The 26,008-nt window shown below is 37.0% G+C and overlaps 1 long non-coding RNA gene across 1 annotated transcript; it reads left to right on the top strand.

The window, feature by feature from the left end:
* The first annotated feature begins 6,643 nt into the window (after positions 1-6,643).
* LOC120297451 lies at positions 6,644-24,690 on the top strand. Its single transcript, XR_005553801.1, has 3 exons — positions 6,644-7,831; positions 8,947-13,672; positions 21,342-24,690. It is a non-coding gene; the product is annotated as an uncharacterized LOC120297451 (long non-coding RNA).
* The last annotated feature ends 1,318 nt before the right edge of the window (positions 24,691-26,008 follow it).

Below are 26,008 nucleotides of genomic sequence, written 5' to 3'. Positions count from 1 at the left end.
GAATCAGATCAGATAACATTTTGATTCGCCATCTTGATTCTTCTAGAGTACTCCTGTCTTCTCAAGTATTGTTTCAAGATTTTATTGCTTGCAGGCTTTAATAGCCCCGGAAGAATGAATAAGCATAGTCTGCTATTCAGAAGGAAGGAGAAATAACCAGGAAGCCATATCTGAAAATGGACATGATATGTGAAAGGAGAAGACGGATGGATCTGACAAATACCTATCTCAAACATATCTTCATTTTTACTAACTCTTCTCTGTTATCAAGTATTATGTCAAATTTGAAATTCTTCCACTGGAAATGCACCACCTTTGTTTCTCCACCCTACTGAGTGTCCTTGCTCTGCGAAGCTGTCTCCTCCAGAGGCAGTCTTGCATCCTGCGGTGCTAATTCTGCAGAGGAGGGCAACCAGAGGTCCATCTGTGATAGGATAGACTCAGGCTGAGATTTTGCTTCTTCTGTCACGAGCAAAAAAAAAGTGAGTAGATTGATAGAAGTTGGGTTACTTTCATTTTGACCAAAGCCATCTAAACAAACATAGCTTGCATATTTTAGATATAGTCACTACGTATTATATATTGGTATGGGGGGTGTTAATTTGCTTTTTCTTGACACATGATGCTCTGTAATGGCATACCTTAAATATTTTTAGAGTGAGTTGGATTTGTAGAGGATGATTGATACTACATAACTTTTCTTGATTCCTCCAAACAAGTGCATTTTCTCACCCAAGCATTAAGGATTGAGATTATATATGTGTATATCTATATTTTTTTTGTAAATCTGAATGCAGTTCTTAAACATTGCTGCTTTAATAAATAATTGCTCATATAAAGATACTTTAACATATGAAAAGGAAGCTATGGTGAGTGAAAAGGCATCACTTTTGCTCTACTGTTGGAAAAAGATTTGATTTATGTCTCAGGTTAACAATACAAGTGAACCACAGCCTTATACAGAACTTGTCTGCAGGTGGTTTTGAGACTTTTGGTGCTGTCCTGAAGCCAGAAGATTTGGCATTAGTACTTTGCTCAGCTTTGTGACCTTGAGCTAATTTGCCAGTTTCTGCTTTTCTCAGTCATCCACAAAATGGGCATAATAAGATGTGCGTCACAGGAAGGTTGAGACTTCTGTTTGTTTTTTAAATAAGAACCATGAAGTATTTCCTGAAATGAAAGGACTTCCTTATAAAATGGGATTATTATTTCATATTAGGATTACATAGTGTGGATGAAATTTACCAAGACCATGTAATAAATATAATATGTGTCCTAGCTACTGCTATTTTTATTTATTTTTTTGTTGGCACCATTTTGGCAAACAGATGGACCCAATTCTTAACTGTACATTTTTGCTGGTGATTGTGACGCATCTAAACTTGAATCTACTATTTCTTTAACAGACTAAATGATATTAACAAAAATTAGTTGTGGGGAGGAGGGGAATCTATCTTAAAAATCATACCAAAACTTGTGTTCTTAATCAGAAATGTTCTGGTATCAGCATGTATTACTTTCACTCTGCTAACAGCAGGAGAATATATAGTTCAGTGATGACTCCTGTCCATTTTGTTGCTGGCGAAATATATTCAGATCCGGTGGTACTATTGCTATTAATTTCTGTTTCGTACAAAAAGAGTCCTGGATTTATATCTGGAAGATACTTGCTGTTGCTGGGAGCAGAATCATTTTCTTGAGGTATTTTTCCCTCCTGGATTTTATTTTTTTTAATTTTTGCATGGTTCAGGAAATAATGTTTGATTATAAACTTGATACCTCCCTTTGATTTCCCTCACCCTGTTTCAACCAGAATACAGACTTAAAATACGGTCACATTTTGCATTTTCTTGTCTTGCACCAGATAGTCATTTGTATTGATCTGGGTGTGGTAACTCTGTCTACCATTTTCTCCCATAATTTAAAAAAATAAGAGTTTGAGGGAAATACTATATTGCATTTATAATTGGGAGGAAATAGCACAAATGAAGCTTAAGTTTCTGTAAGGAAGACAGAATGGAGAATTGTGGCTTCCTCTATCCCCTCCCCACAGTTAGGTTTTTTAATATTTATTTTTAAATTAAACATTTATTTTTAAATAAACATTTTACCGTACCTTTACAAAAACACATTTTAAAAAGATTTTTGTATTTCAGAAGTGCTTGAAGAAGAGAAACAATGCTATATAGCTTTCTGGGTAGCCATTTTGCTGCATCACCACCTACTATTACTACATTGCAGAATCCTGAATTATATTTACTTGTAGTTCTGGCATATAATGCCCAAGACCAAGTTGTGGAGTCAGTTATTTGTCTTTCCTCTGTAATAGACTGAACATAAATACCAATTCAATCATCTATGCATAAATACAAATTAAATAATATATGAAGCTCTAAATTATAGGCAGAATTAAATTTGTAGGGTATTTTTTTTTTTTTACCAAATTCTGTTTTCTCGTAAGGTAAGATTTTCGTTTATCTTATCTATCTGTATTTATAATCTTACTTTCTTCTTCAACAGTCGTATGTTCATTTGCTGGAGAGATCAGTAAATTGTTCTCCAGATGTAAACATTCTCACTGAAATTATATATTTACATCCAGGGCTTTTTTTTCTCATAGAATGCCCAGAACGGAGTTACAGCACCTTTTTTGGATGGAACCTTGTAGGGTAGGCAAGGCGGATTGTATGACGTGTTTGAGTTGTGGTACCTTTTTTTTTTTTAAGAAAAAAAGCACTGTTTACATTAGAACATCGAGCTTAATATTGATTAGTGTACAGTCATGAAGCCAAGATGGTGGGCAGCTCTGGAGTTGTTAGCACTCTCAATGAGCAATAATCTAGCAGGAAAGCAAGACTTTATAGATTACATTCCTTAATTTAGAATGCACATAGGAAAAACATGTTGTTTTTTTAAAAAAGGAAAACATTTAGTATGGAGTAGAAAGTTGTCATTGTTGACCCAAATGTGCAGATTGGTCAATTTGTATTTCTTTACTGTTCAACGTTATGAATCTCCTGCCTTACTCTGTGACTGCTTTTTTCATACATGGTGGTGTGTATTAACTTGTATTTTGGGTTGAATTCCCATATTCTCCAAAGAAGTAGGCAGGTTCCTTACTTTGGGAGACTTTATTCTGTTAGCTCAGGGGTGTCAAACTCAATTTCACTGTGGGCCGTATCAGCATTGCAATTGCCCTGGGGGTGTGTGGCCAGAGTGGGTGCAGCCAACTGGGTGGGCGTGGATGGAGTGGGTGTAGCCTACTGGGTGGGCGTGGCCAGTTCTACATCATTCGTGTCAAGGGTGCCTATGGGGCCTGGGCAGGAGTGGGAAAGATCTGAGGGTCTCTGGCAGAAGGGGGTGGGACTGGGGCAAGTGCCAAGGCATGGTCCACCGGGGCAAGTGCCAAGATGGCCACCACAAAATTGTACATTGGCTCCCGGCTGGCCTGGGCCAAGGCAGTGGGGGCCGTTCCCTCACTGTTTCTAGGATGGCTTCGCGGGCCACATGAAACCACTTCATGGGCCGCATCCGGCCCCCGGGCCTTGTGTTTGACATGTCTGTGTTAGCTGCTATAAACTATTCTTCATGGCCTTCACAAGTCAAAGAGCCTGGATTTCTTCCTTCTGTCGTTTGTTTATAATTATTGATTGCAAACTTTTCTTGATATTCCTCATGTACATATTAAAAATTGATCTTGCAGAGCATTTATAGATGAACATCTCTAATCTGAATATATTACAGAATCTTTCCTGAGGTTTATTTTTTTTTTTTTAGAAAAGTGTCAAGCTACATTTTTTAATTCTTTACATTTGAATTAAGAAACAAGAATATAAATTACAATAGTTCTTTGCTTCTACAGTACCTCTGATATGTTTTAAATTAATATAATATTAAATTGAAATATTGCTTAAATTATTTGGGCTTTTCTTTAGTCATAATGTTGGATTACTCCTAGATTTTAATAAGAATAAATTAAACTTCCCTCTGGTTTTAAGAAGAGATAAAAATAATGTATATACTTTAAAGATGTTCAAACAATGTCCATTCATTTGTTCTGAAAGAATTTATCCATTATATATAGTTCTGACTCCAGTCTAGATGTCCATAAACTCTTTTCAACTACATGACATGGACTTTCATCCATAAGTTATCCTTTTCTTCCTTGAAGTAAGATTTGTATTCTAAAAAAAGGTATCTCATTATTTTATTTGGCAAAGGGTAACTATAAAATGTTGTTGATATTGTGGGTAGGTTGATTGCAAAATACTCATTATTGGAGGGGTCTGGAACAAAAACCCATATAGCTCAGTTAATTTATATATAAATTAGACTAATATATTTTGGCTGGGATCCAAAGATGTTTGCCTAGTGATTTAGCCCCATGATATTCTTTTATACATTGCTTTCAAAAATCAGTTTATTGCAATTTGAAATTGTTGCATCTATGCCACTAAAAAATTTCATAGGATGCTGCATTATCTATGTGTATATGCAACGTGGAATTTTTTCTACATAGGATTGTAAACAGATCTATATTAAGAATAAGCAGTAAATACAACATTTCATTTTTTTCCCCTCCAGGAATGCATTGCCATTCTCATGAGAAATAGATTCTGTCCTTACTTTGCTTATAGGTTTTGTTGTTTAATTTCATAGGCGAATATGTTCCTGCCAGTCTTACTAGAGCTCAAAGGACTGAAAGGCCTATAAATAGGGTGGATGACTACTTATTTCTGTATTTTTATAATCCATGAAAATTACAACTTCTTAATTTGAGGCAAAATTATTCCCGAACTGAATTTAACTTTATGAATCAAACATAAATTATAAATTTAATATACCAAACTTGATTAATTTATGAGCAAATTATACAATTATACAATACAATTATACAAAAAGTGCTTATTGTTCTAAAGTAATACAGCACGTTGTGAAGATTGTTAAAATCAGTTTGGTTAACTTTTCAGAATAAAAATAAAACTTTTTGCATCTATCTTTAAATTTTTTGAGAAATGCTCGCAGGTCTATTCAAGAATTAGCATCTTCAGTGGTCTAAAACTTGGCAGGATAAGTTGATGACCCACAGGATTTCCTAGATTTTCTCCTTCCCACTGTTGCTCTGTCCAAGCATTCAAAGACCAAAAGATCAAGGAAAAGAAATAGCAGCCTTAATTTGATGTGAACTAAACAAAGAGGCACTTGAATGGACAGTCGTAATTGTGGTCGCCCCAATTCTGTATTAGCTCTGACTGTGATTAGAAGTAACACTTATATGTCACCATATTTTGAATTAGTTAAAGCAATTTATAAATGTTAATTATAAAGAATCCTCGCTAGCATGGATAATAAAACCAATATATAATATTTTTATAAATAACTAGTTGTACACAGCCACGCGTTGCTGTGGCTCAGTCTGGTTAAATGGAAAAGAAAGAAAAGAGCGCACGTTTGTAATATGTTTAATTTCACAGTGCTTGTGGGTATACAATATTTTTTGTTGTTCCATTGTCTGTGCAGATACAGAGATTGTCTGAAATCGTAGCGTGTGTTGCTTTTATGTCCAACAGATGGCGCTGTTTTTCAAAAAAAGCATGTTTTTACCTGTCACAGGTGTGACATCTATATAATAGTAAGTATATAAAAACACGCGCGCATTCGAATGCAACGTTGTGTCAAAATTTCAAAGCAATTGGTTAAGAACTTTCAGAGATTTAAGATTTTGAACAAACAAACATTTACATTTTTATTTATATAGATTATAATTATTTAAACTTTTATAAATAAATCAATGAGATATCAAGACTTCTTCTTTTCTTACAAGATGTAAACTATTCTCTACTTAAACAGTGTTGTATAACATTCTGTAGTCTGAGACAATATGTTTAGGAACTGAAATGTGAGAATTCTCACTACTACTGCTTTTCTCACAAATAATGACTACGCTCAAGAAATTGTCAGGTGTTTTGGGGAGGCAGGAGGCGAGATCTTGCAAATTTTCAAACCAATGTAGTTTTGCAAAACTGAGTAGATTCAGTAAATATGCCAACATTATTGTTTTGTCTCTGTATACCCCAATTTCACTACTACTTTGAAAGTCATTACACCTTTAAGTTCCATATTAGGCAAAACTCCTATTCCTGGAATATTTTTACCACATATCAATCATAGCTTGTATCAGAACAATTATTTCTGAACGCATTTCTAAGTTTTGAAGCTTAACAGTTTTGTAGTTTTTTTTCCTCCAAAAACTACAAATAGTCCTTAACTTACAACCACAATTGGGACCAGAATTTCCATCATAAGTCATTCTGGCTATGAGTTGAGATAGACTTTATTTAAAACAATCTTTAAGGAGGTTGTTAAGCAAATTACCCAGTTGTTAAGCTAGCTTCCTCTATGGCAGTGGTTCTCAACCTGTGGGTCGGGACCCCATTTGGGGTCGAACGACTATTTCACGGGGGTCGCCAAACAACGCAGTCCGCCATTTTTTCCCCCTTTTCCTTAGCTGTGCTACTCCCTTTTATTCTATTGGCTTTTGAAAGCCAATAGAATAGACTCTCTTGAATAGAGTCTAATTCTATGGCTTTCAAAAGCCAATAGGAATTGTCCAGGCTGTCTCTGTCCTGCTGAGCCCGCCAAAAGTCCCATTCTGCAAACGGTGCTGCACCAGTTGAGTAGCCCTCGACTTACGACCGGTTGAGTAGTCCTCAACTTATGACCGGTTGGGGGTCGCAGCATTAAAAAGGTTGAGAACCACTGCTCTATGGACCTCTTTGCTGGTTTTTATTGTGGGAAATTGTAAAAAATAATGGTTGCAAATCAGAATCATATGACCACAGGATGCTGCAACCAGTCATAATTCAACAGCAATAGCACTTAATAGTGCTTTACAGCCCTCTCTAAGCAGTTTACATAATCAGCATATTGCCTCCAACAATCTGGGTCTTCATTTTACTGACTTCAGAAGGATAGAAGACTGAACCCACCTTGTGCCAGTGAGGATAGAACTCCTAGCAGTGAGCAGAATTAACCTGCGATATTGCATTCTAACCACTCTGCCACCACAGCTCTAAATCAATTGCAATTAAGCTGCTGCCAAGCATATAAATTGCAATCACAAGACCATGGTGATGATATGATGGTCATAAGTATGAGTACAAGTCATAAGTCGCTTTTTCCAAAGCTGTTGTAACTTTGAACTGTCATTAAACAAAAGGTCATAAGTTGAGAACTACCTGTACCATTGCTTACTGTGGTTCTTATAAGCAAAGAAAAAATATTACAAAATGCATCAAGACTGTTTCCCAAAAAATATGCCTTGTGCACTACAGCAGTTTTCTACCAATACTGCCCAAATTTGATAGCTATCCTCCAGGATGTAGCAAATAGTTCTGACTAACTTGGAAACTTTTTAAGGAAAGATCTATGGATAAAGTGGCAATACAAAACATCCATCTTGTTCACCCTTGCAATAGTTAAAATTAACAGGAGAGTAGTTGAGAACATTTGTAAATCTCATTTCTATTTTGGGGCCGTATTTCAGAGAACCTTGGCCCTTTGAAAAGCTTCCAAGATTTTACAAATTAAAAATATCAATTAATTTGAGATTTGGTTCTAATTTGCAGATTGTAAATGTTATTTTAAATACTATTTCTTTGGTTCCAGGTTCCAAGTAACTTCCTTTTTGCTTCCTTTTTCAGTAATATCTTGAATCAGTTGCCCAAACGGGCTATGGAGTCTGAAGACATTTGATAGCTGCCATCACATCACTTCTGCTGTAAAATAAGATTTGCTATTCTTTAATCCCATAAAAAACAGATGTGGTAAGGTACATGAATATGCAAAAGTTTACCTTTTTAAAATCATTATATTATGCTGTTTAAGAATAGGCTTCCAATTCTTACTGATTAAGTTTTAATAGCTGAAAAAGTTGAAATAAATGAACCATCATAATCTGTTGAGACTATGTTAATTTGTTTATATCTCTTAGCCCAGTGTTTCCCAAACTTGACAATTTTAAGGCATGAGGACTTCAACTCCCAGAATTCCACAGCCAGCAACGCTGGCTGTGGAATTCTGGGAGTTGAAGTCCACATGCCTTAAAATTGTCAAGTTTGGGAAACACTGTCTTAGCCTAATCTGCTGATGCCTCATATTCTTACTTCAAACCACATAGTTGGAATGCCCTTGACAGGATTTATTGTTCAAGAAAAACTGCTTTTAAATACCTTGTAAATCTTCAAATTTAAAACAAAATGTAAAACCATTCAGACCTTTCAGTCTGTTTCCATGGCCTTTGAAGTTTCTAGTTTAGAGCTGTACAACTTTTTTTCATACTGAAGCTGAATGTTTTTGACACTCTGGACTCATATTTTAAAAAGTGTCTAGAACTGAAATAAAGACAAAACTCAGTATAATTTCATTTAAATGTAACTGAAATTAATTAATTATTTTTGTATGATTAAGGCCAGATATTTAACATTTTCTCCCTTGTTGACGAAAATCTACAGTATAATAACAATTAGAAAAGGGTTTGAAGGTTGCATTCAAATCTCTGTAGAAACGTGTATATCCTTGGAGCCATAGGTCATGCACTTTTACTATAAAACCTTTATTCCTATGATGCCCAAGGCCACCATTGTGTGCAACAAGTACAGTGTCTATGCTATCTATAAAGCAACTTTTTAAAAAACTTGTTTAAAAACTTTTTTAAAAGGTAGTTGCACCATTTTTAAGGTCCTGTTTGGCTACTTCACAAACTGCTACTTCACAAACTGCTTCCTGATGTTCTTGCTAATTTCCACTGTCTAATACTAATGCCACTCTTGTGAATTAGGCAAATGAAATTTGATCTTGTAATAATCCTTACAATGATTATTACAAAGTAATTGATTTAAGGCAAACATGTCAAACTTGCGATGTCATGTTTTTCTCCATTGCCAGCAATGGAATGGGCGCAGTTTCCTGGTGACGCGTCCAGCCCGTGGGCCGGCAGTTTGACACCCCTGATTTAAGGTAATTCTTCCAGATTCCACCCATACTTTTACCACTTGTTTTTAAAGTAGAATTCTTCCATAGAATTAAATATACATGAGCCTCAATGTCAAAATGCAATCTATACTTCTTGACTTTTTGATGAGGATCAAATGGAGTATCTGCTGTTTAGTTCTCAGTTCTCAGTTTACTATTGCCTAGTTTCTATTTTATTTTAGAATGTGAATGTTTCTAGACCATAGAAGCTTTGGGTTTCATATATGAAAAATGGCACATGTTATCTCTCACTAGTGCATCATATTTTTATCATAAGCTTTAAAAAAGAAATGGGATGCATTTTAAACAAACAGGCATGTGATAAACTAAATAGAAGCTAAATTGGTTTTGAAAGAACCCAGCTTGAAACAGATAACTATTTGATGTACAGAAAATGATTGCTAGGTATAACTGTCAATAGCTGTGAATATAATGAGTTATGAATATCTCTATGGAAGAGGAGGATGAGGGGGCAGAAGCAGAGGACTCCTCAACAGAACAAAATGAATAGGAACACAGAAAAGAGTTGTGCCAAGTTTCCACAGTTCTATTTAACTGTGTAGTTTACCCTTTTTATTTGTGAGAATAATTCTGGAGAATAGTAAAAATGAAGTTTTCTAGGGAACTAAGAATTTCATGATCTGAGTCTGTGCAGGCCTTGTAACACAGTCCTATTCTGAAATAAATTCCATTTTGTTTAATGGATTTTATGTGGGAGCGTGTATTGAACTGCCTTAACAATTCTTACAACATGTAATAAATTAGATATATTTTATTGAAGCTATGCTGTTGTTATGTTATATAAGGTGAGACATTAACTCGGGGCCAAAAAAGAGGAATAAGGAGTGTGCAAAACAGCCCAGTGATTGGCATACAGAATGAAACTTCTAGATTGCTTCAGAATCTTATAAATACCAGATCTCTGGAGTTATTTCTTCAATTGCACTAATCTGTTACATAGACAAACTTCAGGCGTGGTTCAGCAGCAGTTTCTCTAGGTTACTTCTGTATAGTTTATTGCTATAATCTGATGAAGAAGTACTTCTTCAATTTAAGACTTTGTTTTCATTATGGAGCCTTTGTATATTATGTAGATTCTCACAAAGATGGTGCCAGCAGCCCTTACATGAGCAATACGAAGGCATAGAGCTCTCAGAAGAGATAAACTCCTCCCACCTTTGAAAGGACAGGAGAAAGAAAGGAGCTAACTATTTTGAATTGCCTAAATGTAAAATTCAGATATGAAACCAGAAATACTTGTTGGGATTCTTGTGTGACCATACTAAAATTTTGCTTAATGAATCTTATTAATCTGAATTTAGATAGATTTGTTCCTGAAATATTATTGTTTACTGATTATTGGTAGAAGGCTCTGATAGCAATAAAGGAAAAAGATATTCTATGTAAATTTTTTTGCTGATTTTTTTTTCTATTGAGTCTAGCTGCCCCCCCCCCAAAAAAAACCTAAAATTAGGGATGCAGTAGAACTTCCTGCATTGCTGATCCTAGGGTAGCAAGATTTCAAAAATCTCTTTTAGCTGCATATTGTTTAAATACCAGATTTGGTGCTTATTTTTATTTAATCAATTTATTTTACCATAATTCATATTTTTACTATTACAATAGTCAAAAATCTAAATTTTCCTATTTTTATTGCTTCAGTGTTTGTGAAACAATTTACTGAAAATACACCAGTAAATGACTGCATCATTCATTTTCTTTGCTTACTTTGCTACAATGTGTACTGTGGCTTAATTTCATAGAGGTACAAATGAATGTATCAGATACTTAATTCAACACAGCTTTCATTCTAATATACATATTAGAAGCATAAAATTAATTTTCAACTCAAGTGAGTTAGAGATTACCTTTTATATTGTTAATATCCTATATTAATTTCAAAGCAAATTACAAATTGTTTCCCTGATACACTAGAAAATACCCAATACAGTTGACATTCAGTTTATGCCTTGGTTTGGCAGATATGTATTCTTAAAATAAATGTTAAAATTTCTTATCCCAGTCTTAATTTGAAGCAAATTTGGGCAGCCTCTTCTGCTGTTCTGGTAGAAGAGAACAATAATTTCAGGTAAACGTAATCAGTATTTGAAACATTTATTTTATTTATTTATTAAATTTATATGCTATCCAAAGTGATTTGTGACAGCTAATAATATTTTATTAGTAATTATTTGATCAGTTATCTGTTCTTATTTTGCAAAGAACTGCAAATAATTCTTTACACTGTGAATAACTATTGAGTCAAAGATTACATTCAGTAATCTAAAATTATTTGGGTTTGCTGCAGTCTTGATTCTGCATGGATGGTCTTTGGTGGACACTTGTTTTCTGGGACCATAGTAAGATACATATTTGGAATTGTCTTTTCTGCCCATTATAGAAATTAACCAATACTTATTTGCATACTCAAGAGTTTATAGTTCTTGGTGAAGCTAGTCTAGAATTGTTAAATTGGGTCCCCACTCTATTCCTTCTTCTGAATCTCAGATTGGCTGCTTCAGGGAAGTGCAGAACCAATATAGAAGCTGAAATGAAGTCAAATAGTTTATGCATGAACAGTGCCTCCATTGTTTTGAGATTGTTCAATCATCCAACTCCTCTGCATCTCCAGTAAAGCTTGCAAGGAAATGTACTGAGTTATTGTACTGATCAATACTTTAAATTAATGGATAACCTCTCCCAATGATTTTATCTTGAGTTTAAATAAAATGGGATTGCTGAGTCCTGTGGTATCCCAAATTGCATCAGTCATGGGTTCACCTTTTCATAACTTTACAACTTTCATCCTGAACTGCTCACTCAGAAAGGAAAGGAGCCATCATGTTTGCCACTCCGAATCTTTACGACAGTCCATTGTAGATGTCTGAATGCAACTGTGTTGTCTAATAAGACCAGGAAGGGTGAACCCCCTCCATCCAGCTCCTCCTAGCTTCTCTCTTCCAGGTTTCTCCCCTAAGTTTCCAGCCATTGCCCTGACTAAATCCTAGATTCAAAAAATCCAAGGTTCTCTGCAGTTGACATCCTTCAAGTTTCCCCGAAACATCCCTAAAAAGGACAGATTAGACACTGGGCAGAAATTGCCTAATAAATGCCCTCTTCAGGAATAAGTACATCTTCAAGGCAGCTGCTACTACCACCTCTATCTAGATACCTGTCAGAATCCACCCACGCTGCCTAAAAGAGCTATGTAAGGCAGAGATCCAACCAATGAGTGGAAAAGTTGGGTTTTGTTTTATAACTTCTTGTATGCTTTGGTTAGCTTTTTATTAGGGATGGTCTAGAGCAGGGGTCCCCAACCGCCAGGCCATGGCCCACTACTGGGCCAAGGCCTATTTGGAACCAGGCTGCATGAATGGCAGGCCAACACACATGCAGGCAGCTTGATGCTGGCCTATTGCTCATGCAACCTGGTTTCCCTCTCCCCCCCCCAAATCCGGGTCGCCAAGCCGCAAAGATTGGGGACCACTGGTCTAGAGTGTGTTATTGTCGTGATAGCTATTAGTATCAGTTGCTTTGCTGATAATTACATGTTTTCAATTGATTAGAAGCTGATATGTGTTTTTCCATTCTATGCATTATATGGGAAGAAGTAATTCATTTCACTATCATTTATTTTCAGATCTTTTTCCACACAATCTATTGTAACAATATATTGGTTCCCTTTGAGCTTGAAAGTGCTGTTGGTTATTAATAGGCAAATAAACATTCATAATGTGATCACAGATAAACAGATTAATTACTTTCCATTTGATAAAATAGATGATTCTACCAAATGTCAAAACATCAGATGAAGAGATGGGTCTGATAGTTATGAAGATATTCTGAATAGATATAAATTGTTAATATTGGATTTACAGAAAAGGATTAAGTTTTTGTCAGTGTAAGTAAACTAATCAGGTTAATATCTAGGTTGAGTGCAAGCTAAAGTCCCTGCTGTAGTTGCAGTTGAGAATGTTGGTTCCACTATGGCTGTTAAACACCTGTCTTTTCCAGCTTGTGAAGGTGGATGTAATGATGGAGAGAATTTAAGATTGCTATCTAATATGGTTTAGATTTATTGAAGGTGAAAAGCTAACTTCTCCTAGTATTTATCTTACCAGAATTATCTCTTTTGAAATTTGGACATTTGAATTTTTTTTCAGCACTATGTCATGTTGCAGTTTGTGGATCAAGCAAAGGGTAGTCAAAAAGTAATTGAGTAAACTAAACCAATAAATAATCCAGGTTAAATTCTGAGGGATGCAAAGAGAAATCAGGTCAAGTTTAAAGGCCAAGGACTTAGTGAGTCAAGGCACAGTATGCAAGATGCTTGGTCATAAAGTACAAAATGTATAGATTTTGTTTCCAGTAACACATTTGTTCTTGAATAGAGGCTTTTATATAGGAAGAGGATAATCTAAAGTCATTAATTTATTAACTGCTAATGGAGTTTAAGTCTCCAAGGGTAAAGTCGCTAACTCTCAAGGAAGTTCTAAGAAACTTCTGCTTAGACTTTGGAATTCTTGCTATGTTCTCCATCTCCAATCTTTATCATCAATTTGCCTTGATTTTTCAGGCAAAAAGGTTCAACCGCCTTTCCTTCCTTCCTTCCCATTGAGGACTCAGTTCAAAGGTTCGGGTATGCATACTACATTTCATTTGGAATATCTGTTACATAAGACTATTTCTAATTTTTTTATTTTATTTGTGCACTGCACTTTATTATTTCTAGACAAATAATACTACATAAAACTACAAGTCAAGATAGATTCCTGATAACTTCATAGATACAGCTGTGCAGTTTTAATTGAAGTGTTTGCCATTGTCTTCTGTGATATTTTTTCAAATTATGCTGATCTATGCTAGTCTTGTGATTTGATTTGATTTGATTTGAGGGTTCTTTGGTGGTCTCTGAGCTTGCTTGTTTTCTTGCAGATGTTTCATTACCCAAACTAGGTAACATCATCAGTACAAAATTAAGTAAGCAATACCCCAATCAAAAAACTGCCAAAGAAGCCAAGAGTAAACATCCCAACCAAAGAATCTCTAAGACCAACCCCTACCGACACTGAGAGCACAAGCCACTGGAATATAAACTGATAGCAAAGCACATTCCTTACTAGCACTGATTATGTTACCTAGTTTGCATAATGAAACATCTGCAAGAAAAACAAGCAAGCTCAGAGAGCAGCAAGAATCCCTCATTTCAATATTCTCCTTTATTGATTTGATTTGTGTTTCAAATTCCTTGGTTAGCTTACAGCCTTGGTATTCCCAGATGTCTCCCACCCCAATACTCACCAATCTACTAAGTACTATGCCTATCCCAGTACTAAGCTGCCCAGAGTTACCCTGTGGTAGGATGGGAGACCAGTTAGATGATTGATTGATAGATAGATGATAGATAGATAGATAGATAGATAGATAGATAGATAGATAGATAGATAGAAGCTAAATCCTTCAAAGCTTCTCAGCACAGATATTTCTGCTGCCCACAGAGCTCTAATACCACTATATTCTAGTTTAGCATACTATCTAAATTAAACCATTGATACATAGATTATTGCCTAGCTCATGTCTTTTTTGCTTTATAGATTCAAGCTCATTGAATCATATATTGCAAAAACTTTTGGAAAATCCACAGAAGGTTTGTTAAGAATATTCATATAATGTTACATTAATCATACCTAGCTTTCCAGGGAATCATCATAGAAAAATAGTTCTCATGATGAGTATATCAAAAAGAAAATATTAACTTTGTAGTAAATTTGCCAGAATGACTTTTTGTTGGAAATTAATACAGTTTCTGGATATCATGTGTATCTTCTTCGAAAGTTCTCTCTAGCTTTGCTGCAAAACGAAACTGTCAGAATCCAATTATATTTCATCTTTAATTATCAAACATAGAAACTCCCAATTCTGCCTTCTCTGGATTCTGCCATAAGAGGGAGAAAAGGGGGAGAGCAAAGGGGCTTTATGGCCCTCACTTCCTTCAGCACACTTCAAAGGACTGAATGTGTGTTTATTGTGGCCTCTAAGCGTTAACATATCAAAGAAGAGTTTTGCCTTTCATGTAGTTATCTGAAGTCTCCATCCAGACGGAAGAAGAAGGGGATGGAATTGTGATACTTGAAACTATCACTGGAAGGGGGGTTGATTGGGTGGGACTACTGGGGAACCCCTTAAAACCTTGAATGGGAGAGCTTGAACCCCAAGTCCTGTCTAGCATGCCTGCAACCATTTTCTCTTAAAAAGGATTCCTGTTGGTTCTATTCCAAGAGTTCTGTCTTAAGATGCAAAGTGGGGTGGGTCCTTACATTAGACAGGACTTGCAAAATTAATCCACCTGGAAGGTAGACCCTTGCCGGGGGATTTTGCAAAAATTTACCATGTCAGACAACGAAGCAAGAGAGGGAGAAAACTCCCTGGAAAGAGAGCCGCTGACCCAGTTGGAACCTTGCCAGATGTTGGGATCCGAGAGGCCAGATTTCTCAGAAGAAGAAGTGGTGGAGACACAGGACCACAAGCCTCGCTGGTCGATGGGCGTTGGAAAGAAAAGCGAGTGGGGAAAGGAATCAAGAAAAGTGACCCTGAGACGGGGGACCAAGCAACCAGAATGGAAGCAGGAGATGGAGAAATCCCTGCACGCAAGTGAAGAGGGAGGAAGCTGTATGCCGTACTCAGACTGGATCCTAGAGAGAGCTATTGACCTGATGAAGAGAACTCTCAGCTCCCTAGGAGAGGAGATTCCTGAGCCCTACGCCCGCCCCAGTTCCTGGAGCCACAAAGGGAGAGACACCGAGGGGGACGTGGAACCTGCAACCCCAGGGACATTTACTGATCCAGGAGCTCCCACCCCCTACCGGACCACAGATGGAAATCTGGACGGAAGACACTACCACCCACAATGGAGGCACCGATCCATTCCAAGACGTCCACCGTTGGAGGTGAAATTCAAAGGGGAGCCAACACGCTTGGGGTTTTTCCTAACCCAAGTCCTCAGCTACATGGAGGAATATGGGCAGGACATCCCCAGCGACAAAGCCCGCATCCGGATCGTGCAATCTGCCCTGGATGGACCAGCTGCAGATTGGGTGGTGAACCTGCATGACTCCAATGCCCCAGAACTCAGTAACTTCAACCGTTTCATGTCCTCGTTGAGAAGACGATTTGAAGACCCCCTGGCTGATCGCAAAGCCCGTGAAAGAATAACAACGATGAGGCAGGGCAAACGCCCAGTGGCTGAGTATACACAAGAATTCCGAGCCATTGCCAGCAAACTGAATTGGCCAGAAGACATCCTCCTTGGCCGTTTCAAAGACGGACTAAACTATGATCTATATGATGCTTGCCTGCCCCGAGGAGACCCACATCGACTTGAGGAATGGTACGTCTTGGCAGAGGAAGCAGAGATCGACATATTGAAGAGGCATCGCCGAGGAAAACAATGGAGCCGCCCCCCGCCTGAGCTGACACACCAACCGGTGAAATCATCGGATACAGCCAAGAAGCAGATGGGGTGTTTCAAGTGCGGAAGAGAAGGGCATCGAGCTGTAGAATGCCGCTCAAAGGCCCCCCAGCACAACCCAGACAGATCCCCAATCAACAAACCCAGAGGGTATTCAGCTAAGCCAAAAGAAACAGCCATGAAAATGATGGAAATTGCAGAAAACCCCACCTCTGCTCACCAAGGGGAAAGAACTCCAGCCTACACCACAGGGACGGTGGATGCCTCAGATGACAGCTCGGAAGGCGAACCCCTGGTAAGTGGACGCATCACACCCATCTTCAAAACAGTGACTATATTAATCCCCCCCATGCCCGAAGCTGTGAAGGTGAAAGCCTTAATAGACTCTGGCTGCACCCGCTGCCTCATTAGCCCAACACTAGTGGGGAATCTGGGCATCCCATCCAGGAGACTGGAACAACCAATCTCATTTGGCCAGTTAGATGGATCCATAGCAGGGGGGGTGCCAGCTACCCTAGCCACTCTACCAATACACCTCTCCCTGGGCAAACATGAAGAGGACATAACGTTTGTGGTGACCCCAGGTATGGAATGCCCAATGATTCTAGGGATGGAATGGTTGAAAAAATGGAACCCCTGGGTAAATTGGAGGACGACAGAAATCAAATTCCCGAAGGGGGACCCTATGGACTTAAAACCCCAAGGGAGGCTACCAGAATCAAGAATAGAAAAAGCATCCATAGGAGAGGAAAAAAGATTAACAGAAATACCAGAGGAATATAGGGACCTTGCTGAAGTCTTCAGTGAGGAGAGGGCGAATGAGCTTCCCCCCCACCGACCCACAGACTGTACCATTGAATTCAAGCCTGGGGCAAAACTCCCGAAACCCAGATTATACTCCATGAGCCCAAAGGAGAAGGAGGAAATGGAAAGATTTATAAAAAAAAACCTGGAGAGAGGTTTCATTGAACCAGCTAAGCCTAAAGTGGCTGCCCCGGTCCTTTTTAGAGAGAAGAAGGATGGCTCTTTACGTTTATGCGTGGATTATAGGGCCCTGAACACAATCAGTGAAAGCAACCTATACCCGCTGCCCCTCATGAAAGACATGCTGTCACACCTATCGAAAGGGAAAATTTTTTCTAAACTAGACTTAAGGGAAGCTTACTATCGCGTGAGAATCAAGGAAGGGGACGAATGGAAGACTGCATTTAACTGCCCCATGGGGTGCTATCAATTCAAAGTCTTGCCATTTGGATTACAAGGGGGCCCTGCAGTCTTTATGCAATTAATCAATGACGTTCTAAGGGAGCACCTGTTTAAGGGGGTCCTTGTTTACTTGGACGACATTCTTATCTTTACCGAAACAAAAGAAGAACACGTCAAACTTGTCAGAGCGGTTTTAAAGAAGCTGCGAGCCGCTCACCTATATGCCAAACTCTCAAAATGCGAATTCCACCAGGAAAGGATAGACTACCTAGGCTATCGCATATCCCCACAGGGCATTGAAATGGACCCAGAGAAGGTCAGAGCAGTATTAGAATGGGCACCACCCCGCACAAGAAAGCAACTACAAAGTTTCCTGGGCTTTGCAAATTTTTACCGCCAATTCATCCCCTCATTTGCACAGATAGCCTTGCCCCTCACAACTTACTAAAAACGAAGGGAACATCCTCAGTAAAACCTAGCCAGCCACTAACATGGACAATGGAGTGCCAAGCAGCGTTTGAGAGACTAAAGAGACTTTTTTCTGCCGAACCAGTACTAAGGCACCCAGATATGGACAAGCCCTTCATAATACAGGCAGATGCAAGTGATGTGGCAGTGGGGGCTGTGCTATTACAAGAAAATGATGATGCAGTATTGCAACCCTGTGCATATACATCTAAGAAACTCACGGAAACAGAACAGCGCTGGCCCGTATGGGAGAAGGAGGCTTATGGGATACGTTGGGCATTACTCACGTGGCGACAGTTCCTGGAAGGCAACAAAATCCCCTTCCAGGTATGGACTGATCACAAAAATTTAGAAGCCCTGAAAACTTCCAGGAAACTCAATCCCAAACAAGCCCGCTGGTCCCAGCATTTTCACCAATTCCAATTTAAGCTCAAACATTTACCAGGAAGAAAGAACTTCCTGGCAGATGCACTATCTCGCATGCCCCAATATAACAGCGCACGAACCACAGACTCTAGACCAATAATGGCAGAATCACAACTGGCAGCGCCAGTAACCACAAGAACCCAAGCCAAAATAAAACCACAACTGGACAGCCAAACTGGGATTGAATTCAGAAAAAGTTTGGAAACAGATGATTGGTTCCAGAAAAACAAACATGTGTGCACAATGAGAGACGGATTGCCTTGGGTAGGGGAAAAGTTATATATACCAACAACTCAAAGACTAACTTTCATGCAACTTTGCCATGACACAAAATCAGCAGGGCATTTTGGATTTGTAAAAACTTTACACTTAATTAAACGGCAATTTTGGTGGCCATCAATAAAAAAGGACATAGAAAGTTATGTTGCCAGCTGCCCAACCTGTGCATCAGCAAAGAGGTTGCAAGGGAAATCGCCAGGGCGGTTACAACCAGTGGCAAGTCCCTCAGCCCCCTGGAGGGAAATAGCCATGGATTTTATAGTGGAATTGCCTGAAAGCAATGGGAATACTGTTATCTGGACAGTCACGGACCTATTTTCCAAACAGGTGCACTTTATCCCTTGCCAAAAAAATTCCCACTGCAAAGGCCTTAGCAAAACTTTTCATCCAGCACATTTACAGATTGCACGGGGCACCCCAACGCATCATCTATGATAGGGGAGTGCAATTTACGTCTGCATTTTGGAAGGAATTTTTATCCCTCTTAGGGACCACTCAGGGATTGACATCTAGCCACCACCCTCAAGGAGATGGACAAGCGGAACGGTGCCAGTCGGTACTTGAGCAATATTTGAGATGTTTTTTAAATTTCCAACAGAGTGATTGGACGGACTTACGTCCTTTTGCAGAAGTTGCCTACAATAATGCAGTCCACTCCAGCACAGGCTACACTCCTTTTCAAATAGCCAACGGCCAAAGTTTCAACCCTATGCCAGAGTTAACCCCAAAAGAACCAACGATCCCTTCAATGAAAGAATGGATGGAAAACCTACAAAACACCTGGCCAATAGTCAGAAAATCACTAGATGAAGCTAGGCGGGCAGACAAAGCACAAGCCGATAAAAAAAGGGTTGAGCCTACACCATTCATTATAGGAGAAATGGTGTACTTATCTACAAAATACCTAAAGTCCCTACAGCCCTGTAAAAAACTTGGACCAAAATATATAGGACCTTTTCCAATTAAAAGGATCATAAATCCAGTAACAGTAGAATTAGAATTACCCAAAAACCTCAGGCAAATACACCCAATTTTTCATTGCAGCTTGCTGAAAAGAGAGCATCAGTCACCTCTACGGCCAAAAATCCCCCCACCACCACCTCCAATCATGGTGGAGGGGGAACAACACTTCGAAATAAAAGAGATCCTTGACTCTAGGAGATATCATGGAACAACTCAGTACCTAGTTGCCTGGAAACACCTCCCTGCCTCACAAAATGAGTGGGTCCATAAACGTCACGTCAGAGCTCCGAAGCTATTGAAGAAGTTTCACACAGAGTATCCTAACAAGCCTAACTAAATTCTTTACTTGTGTTTTCTTTCAGGTGGATCTCTCTTATTGTTAAGAGGGGCCGGATGTCAGAATCCAATTATATTTCATCTTTAATTATCAAACATAGAAACTCCCAATTCTGCCTTCTCTGGATTCTGCCATAAGAGGGAGAAAAGGGGGAGAGCAAAGGGGCTTTATGGCCCTCACTTCCTTCAGCACACTTCAAAGGACTGAATGTGTGTTTATTGTGGCCTCTAAGCGTTAACATATCAAAGAAGAGTAATTGCCTTTCATGTAGTTATCTGAAGTCTCCATCCAGACGGAAGAAGAAAGGGGATGGAATTGTGATACTTGAAACTATCACTGGAAGGGGGGTTGATTGGGTGGGACTACTGGGGAACCCCTTAAAACCTTGAATGGGAGAGCTTGAACCCCAAGTCCTGTCTAGCATGCCTGCAACCATTTTCTCTTAATAAAGGATTCCTGTTGGAAGAGCTATTCCAAGAGTTCTGTCTTCTTAAGATGCAAAGTGGGGTGGGTCCTTACAGAAACACTGAATTTCTGCATGGCCCTAAGTATTAAGATGAGTATACCCCATAGGAGCGGTAGAATGGTGTTTTTTTTTAACTCATATGCTATTTATCTCAGCAATTCTATTATATTTTCCAAAATCATCATTCCTCCTTTAAACTTTTCCTTTACTATTTCATTTTTCCTGTTATAACAATTGTCCTGAATATTTTCCTGTTTTATTGTCCAAAAAACAGAAAAACAATCAAATCAATTGTATTCCATGGAAGCATGAACAGCATATACCAACAGCACAAATGCCACTGAGCTCATTTTTCTTCTACACTATTAGGTTTTGAAGGAATGAAATATATTTTCGTTTATAAAGTTGAAAACATGGGAACCATAAAATCTTACAACTTTTTTTAGCAATTTTTTTCCAATCCAGCTTGCTTACTTCAAGGTTACTCTACAATATAATAAATTCAGTTCCACACCTGCATCCTTTTCTGCTTCTCCAATTTATCTGCAATTACTGTCAAAGTTTTAGTGCCTGCTAAATCTTTCTGTAGGTCTATATTTTAGAATGGGACTTTCCCACTATGCTATTTATTATACATTTCTTCTGCTTCTCTAAGTATATTAACTCTTCTAACACATTTCTTATTAATTTTTTAGGCCTGTTTTTTTACAGAGATGGCTATCACAATCCAGAGCTCCATCTTTTGTATTACTATGATCTGCATCCTCATATTTGAAAGTGCCAGGAGAAGAACATGCATCTGAACGTATTCTCTTCTAATATGGATACCCAGGACTTTCTACTACAGGTAGTCTTCGACTTACGACTATTCTCTTATCATGTGAAGTTATGACAGACTACGTTGTGGGTACTTATAACCCAGTTCTGAAATTCCAGTGCCCTTCTATCATGTGACCATATTCCAGGTGCTCAATAGCAGGCCTGCATTTCAAGCCATTTGCAGTGTCCCATGGCCATGTTTTACAACAGTTTTGCCAAAAAACAGCTTTTACTTCCAATTTTTGACAAAATCAGCCAATGGCAAACCATTGCTTTGCTTAACAGCTATCACAAAAAAGTCATAAAATTGGGTCAGTCACATTGGTGACCTGATTTACAGCCATCACAACTTACGACTGTAATGGGCAGACTCTATTACAGTCGTAAGTCAAGGGCTACCTATATGTGACTTGCGATCGAGAGAGTGTTATTATCAATAGAAATAAGTTTCTCTTCTCTCTCTTTTTACTAAGAAAAATCTGCCAGTTCAGACAGGTTTCATGTATTTATATTATTTAGGGAAATTCCAGTACTCACTACTCAATGCATACAGACTGTAAGAGGTCCATATTTTTTTCAAATGAGGCATTTTGCTTCTCAGATGGCAAAAATTCAGTACTGTCTTATACAGGTGCATGAATGTAAACCATTATTTAAAAGGTTTGATTATTCAGAAAATAATATATATTTATAATCCTGTGATATATTCTAATTGCATTGACATATTTTTATTAATAAAAAATAACAAGGGCAGATATGTTAGAAACATCTAAAGTGCTGTAAGGCCAATGTTTTGATTTTTCACAAAGTAGAAAAGCAGTATTTACTCTGATGTCTTGAGTACAGTCTCCATTGTATGAAGAGACAGATACTGACATTTTGTACTGTACGTTCTGTTTAAAGAACTTAATATGGTTTTAGGATTGTAAAGGCAAGAAATAGATTGAACAATTATATGTAGCATAAATTTGTTTTTTAATCATATAGGATAATAACAGCTTGATTTTCCACTCATATGACCTTGCCAGGATACTTGGTATGATGTGGAAAATGCAAAGCTGATAACTAGCAATATCATCGTAATGTAGTTCTTTATTCATTCAATGTATTAGCATTGTATAACAGAATGATCTCAAGTGATTTACTGTATATAACCCACATAAAACAAAAATAAAATTCAGTAAACTTCAAATATGTGTAAACATTAAAAGCAGAAAACAAGCAGAAAAAGGAGACTAAAATAATATGTAGCACTAATCATTAAATATACAAATATCTTTCTGAAAGAAGTTCAAAACATGGACTCAACAGCAAGATCACATAACTGTTTTAATGGCTTATAAGAAGAGTTACTAAAATCTGTTGCCAAAAATATATATATAAAAGTGATATCTTTGGAAGTAGAATGTGTGGTAGGCTGTAATTGAGAAGGTTCACTCATGTATAGGTGCTTCCTTCATCTTGGTATCTGAGAGCAGCCAGAGCAGAGCCTTGAATGGTTATCTTAGGACATTGGTGGAACTATATATTTTATTTTGAAAATAACTGATATTAATGAATTACTTATACATTACATATCATTCCCTGTGATAAATCCATTTCATCTTATCCAGCAGTGAATCATGTAAGCCCTAGACCTCAGGATACTGTTTGATTTGTCGAGAATAAGTACCGGTATTTGTCTAATATGAATATTTTCATGTTGAATAAGTCTTGTTAAGTTTGAGAGCCATAGACAATCAAAACAATAAAATGTCTCTTTTTGTCCCTGGCAGAACAGAGTTTGGCAGGCTGTCCAGTAGGAGACAAAATAGATTCCCATTGAAGCAGATTCCTTTGAATAATACCTCTTCTTATTATCTGAAATTAATTAATAATTCTCACTACTTAATATGTGTTGTAGCTTTTTCAGAAATTAATGGGAAAGTTTCAGAACAGAATATTCTGACCTTTGTTTAATAAATTTTGGATTCAGATTTATGTCCAGAATGTAGGTGTATCACACATTTTAAAATGTTTGATGTTAGTGTAACGTATACATTTTGCAAACAGCATTTGGAATCATTCTCGGAATAGGCTATGTAACAAAAGAGGGATTTTTTTTCCCCTACAGATTATGGTATTTTTGTCAGTGGCACTGCATCAGGAGCCACATGCTAGTGATAAGAAAAAGAGTCTTGCCTCTCTTTTTGACATATTTCCTTCCTTCAACCATTTACTTCACCAATATTTTTTCAGACAGTTGCCAATAAATTATCAGGTTATTCTTCCTGGAGGAAAGAGATTTTGAAATCTATCCAAGGTTCACCAATTATCCATCCAAATTCTAATGACAGAATTAAAAATTTAAAATCCCTCTATGTAACTTTATTAAAAAAAAATTAAAAAAGGTAAAACCTAACAAGAACTAATATTTAGAATGGAAAAAAAGAAGAAAAAGGAAAGAAATAAGAAAAGAACAAAGACAAAAATTCAGAGCTGAAAAACAAGGAAAAAAAGAATATAAAAAAGCTACTTCCAATTTTCTTTTATAGCAATTATAAGTATAGATGTAAATTGACCTCTTGAGCTATGGTTACAGCATTGTTTTACATATTTCTATTATCTTTTTTTAAAAAAATCATTAAAACCATATACCATAATTTCATTTTTTTGTTTCCTGCAAAAAGTCAGTAAAGAGTTTCTAATCAACATTAAATTTAGACAGTGTCCTTTCTCTACTTAAAGCTGTCTATCTCAGCAAGTTCAGTTAACTTCACCATTCATTGCTCTGTTAAAATCAAATCTTTCTACCTTTCTACATAATAGTCAGTCTGCAGTTACAAAAAGAAAGTTCAGTGGATTTTTTCCAATTGCTTATCCATCGGCCCCAAAAGAAAAGTCTCTAGTTTTAATTGTATATTATTATTTAAAATATTCTGTAATATATGTAATTCACTCCACAATTTTCCACCTTTTTAACACTGTCCACCAAACATGATAAAATGACCTTTCTTTTTTATTAAATTTCTAGCATAAATTTGAAGAACCTTTATACATGCTAGGCTATTTTTCTGGTGACATGCACCAATCATAACATTTTATAAAAATTTTATTTAAGACAATAATATAATATAAATTTCAATCATTTGAACCACATATTTCCCCCGATGCATTTGTATATTGTAATCAAAGATTTTTGTTCATTTTATCATGCATTATTTCAATAAAAGCTTATACATTTTAGCAGTGACATGTTCGTCATTTTTACACAATTCCATTTCAAATTCAGTCTTAAAACGTTTAACTCGAAATTAGTTTATCTAATTTAAATTTCTGATAGTTCTACCAAAGAAAACCATTGACGTGAAAATCTTTCTATCATCAACTCTTGCCTTCATTTTATTTTACATTCTCCTTGACCAAATGCTAATATATCAGAGTAAGTTAACCATTTATGCTTAGGCATCATTTATTTTCTATAAAATGTTTCCTATGATAAGCACCACAAATTAGGTGTATATTTGTTCCATATTCTCAATATGGCATGTCTAATAAAATGGTTTTTAAAATTGACATTAACTTTAGCTTTATCATGCCATAGATATCCATGCCACCCAAATCTTAAATCCTGTTCTTCTAATTCCAAGTCTTCTGCTTGTGGCAGCATCCATTCTTTTACACAAACTAAGCAGCAAGCTGCCAAAAATAATTTCAAATCACTTAAACTCTATTCTTTTTGTTTTGCATTTTGTAACACTTTACATTTGACTTGTATTCTTTTCACTGCAACTCAAATTTACATATATATTTCTGCTATTGTTTAAATGATACATCAGATGTCTAAAATGGTATTATCTGAAATAGAAATAACATTCTAGTTAAGATATCATCACTAAAAATTAAAATCCCATAAATGCTATCATTTAGAGAACTGCTAAAAACTGTAAACAATATGGTGGAATTTATTTCTAAGTAAAGTGGCATGTGATATGACTGCTTTGCAAGTTTAATCATGCCATATTAGAGAGAAATGAGTTAGGAAAAATAATAACAGATCATGTAGGCATAGATGGTTTTGGAAATATCAGGATGTTGAATGGATTTTAAAGTGAGACGCAATATTACAAAGTTGTATCTACACTTTGTGGAAAAATATTGTGCTAGAAAATCAATTTTCATATATTATATACCCTATCAAATATCTCAAAGATCAAGTTTCATTGCATTATACTTAGATTGCATGTTGCATTTACTAAACCTGTCCACATAGTCAACATCATGGCTGACTCCAGAAAAGAGAGAAACAGTGTCATGTTAGATATAAATGTTTGACTTGATATGATTGTGTGTAACTTGTTTATGTAGTTGGCATTTGGAAAGGACTGAGTACAGCTCATTCACAAATGTGGTTACAAGCTATGAAGCATCTATACTACTGAGCCTCAGAAACAAATGTCAGTATAGATAATACTGAGTTAGACAAATTACAGATCAGACAATACAGATATTACTCTATTTAAGAATTTTCAAATTGCAAACTTTCACCAATATGAACTCGGAT

This window comes from Crotalus tigris, unplaced genomic scaffold (genome assembly GCF_016545835.1).
Source record: "Crotalus tigris isolate CLP2741 ecotype Arizona unplaced genomic scaffold, ASM1654583v1 scf7180000023618.1514416, whole genome shotgun sequence".
NCBI classification, from domain to species: Eukaryota; Metazoa; Chordata; class Lepidosauria; order Squamata; family Viperidae; genus Crotalus; species Crotalus tigris.
Note: the sequence above shows the minus strand (reverse complement) of the source record. Positions and strands in the feature narration are given on the sequence as shown.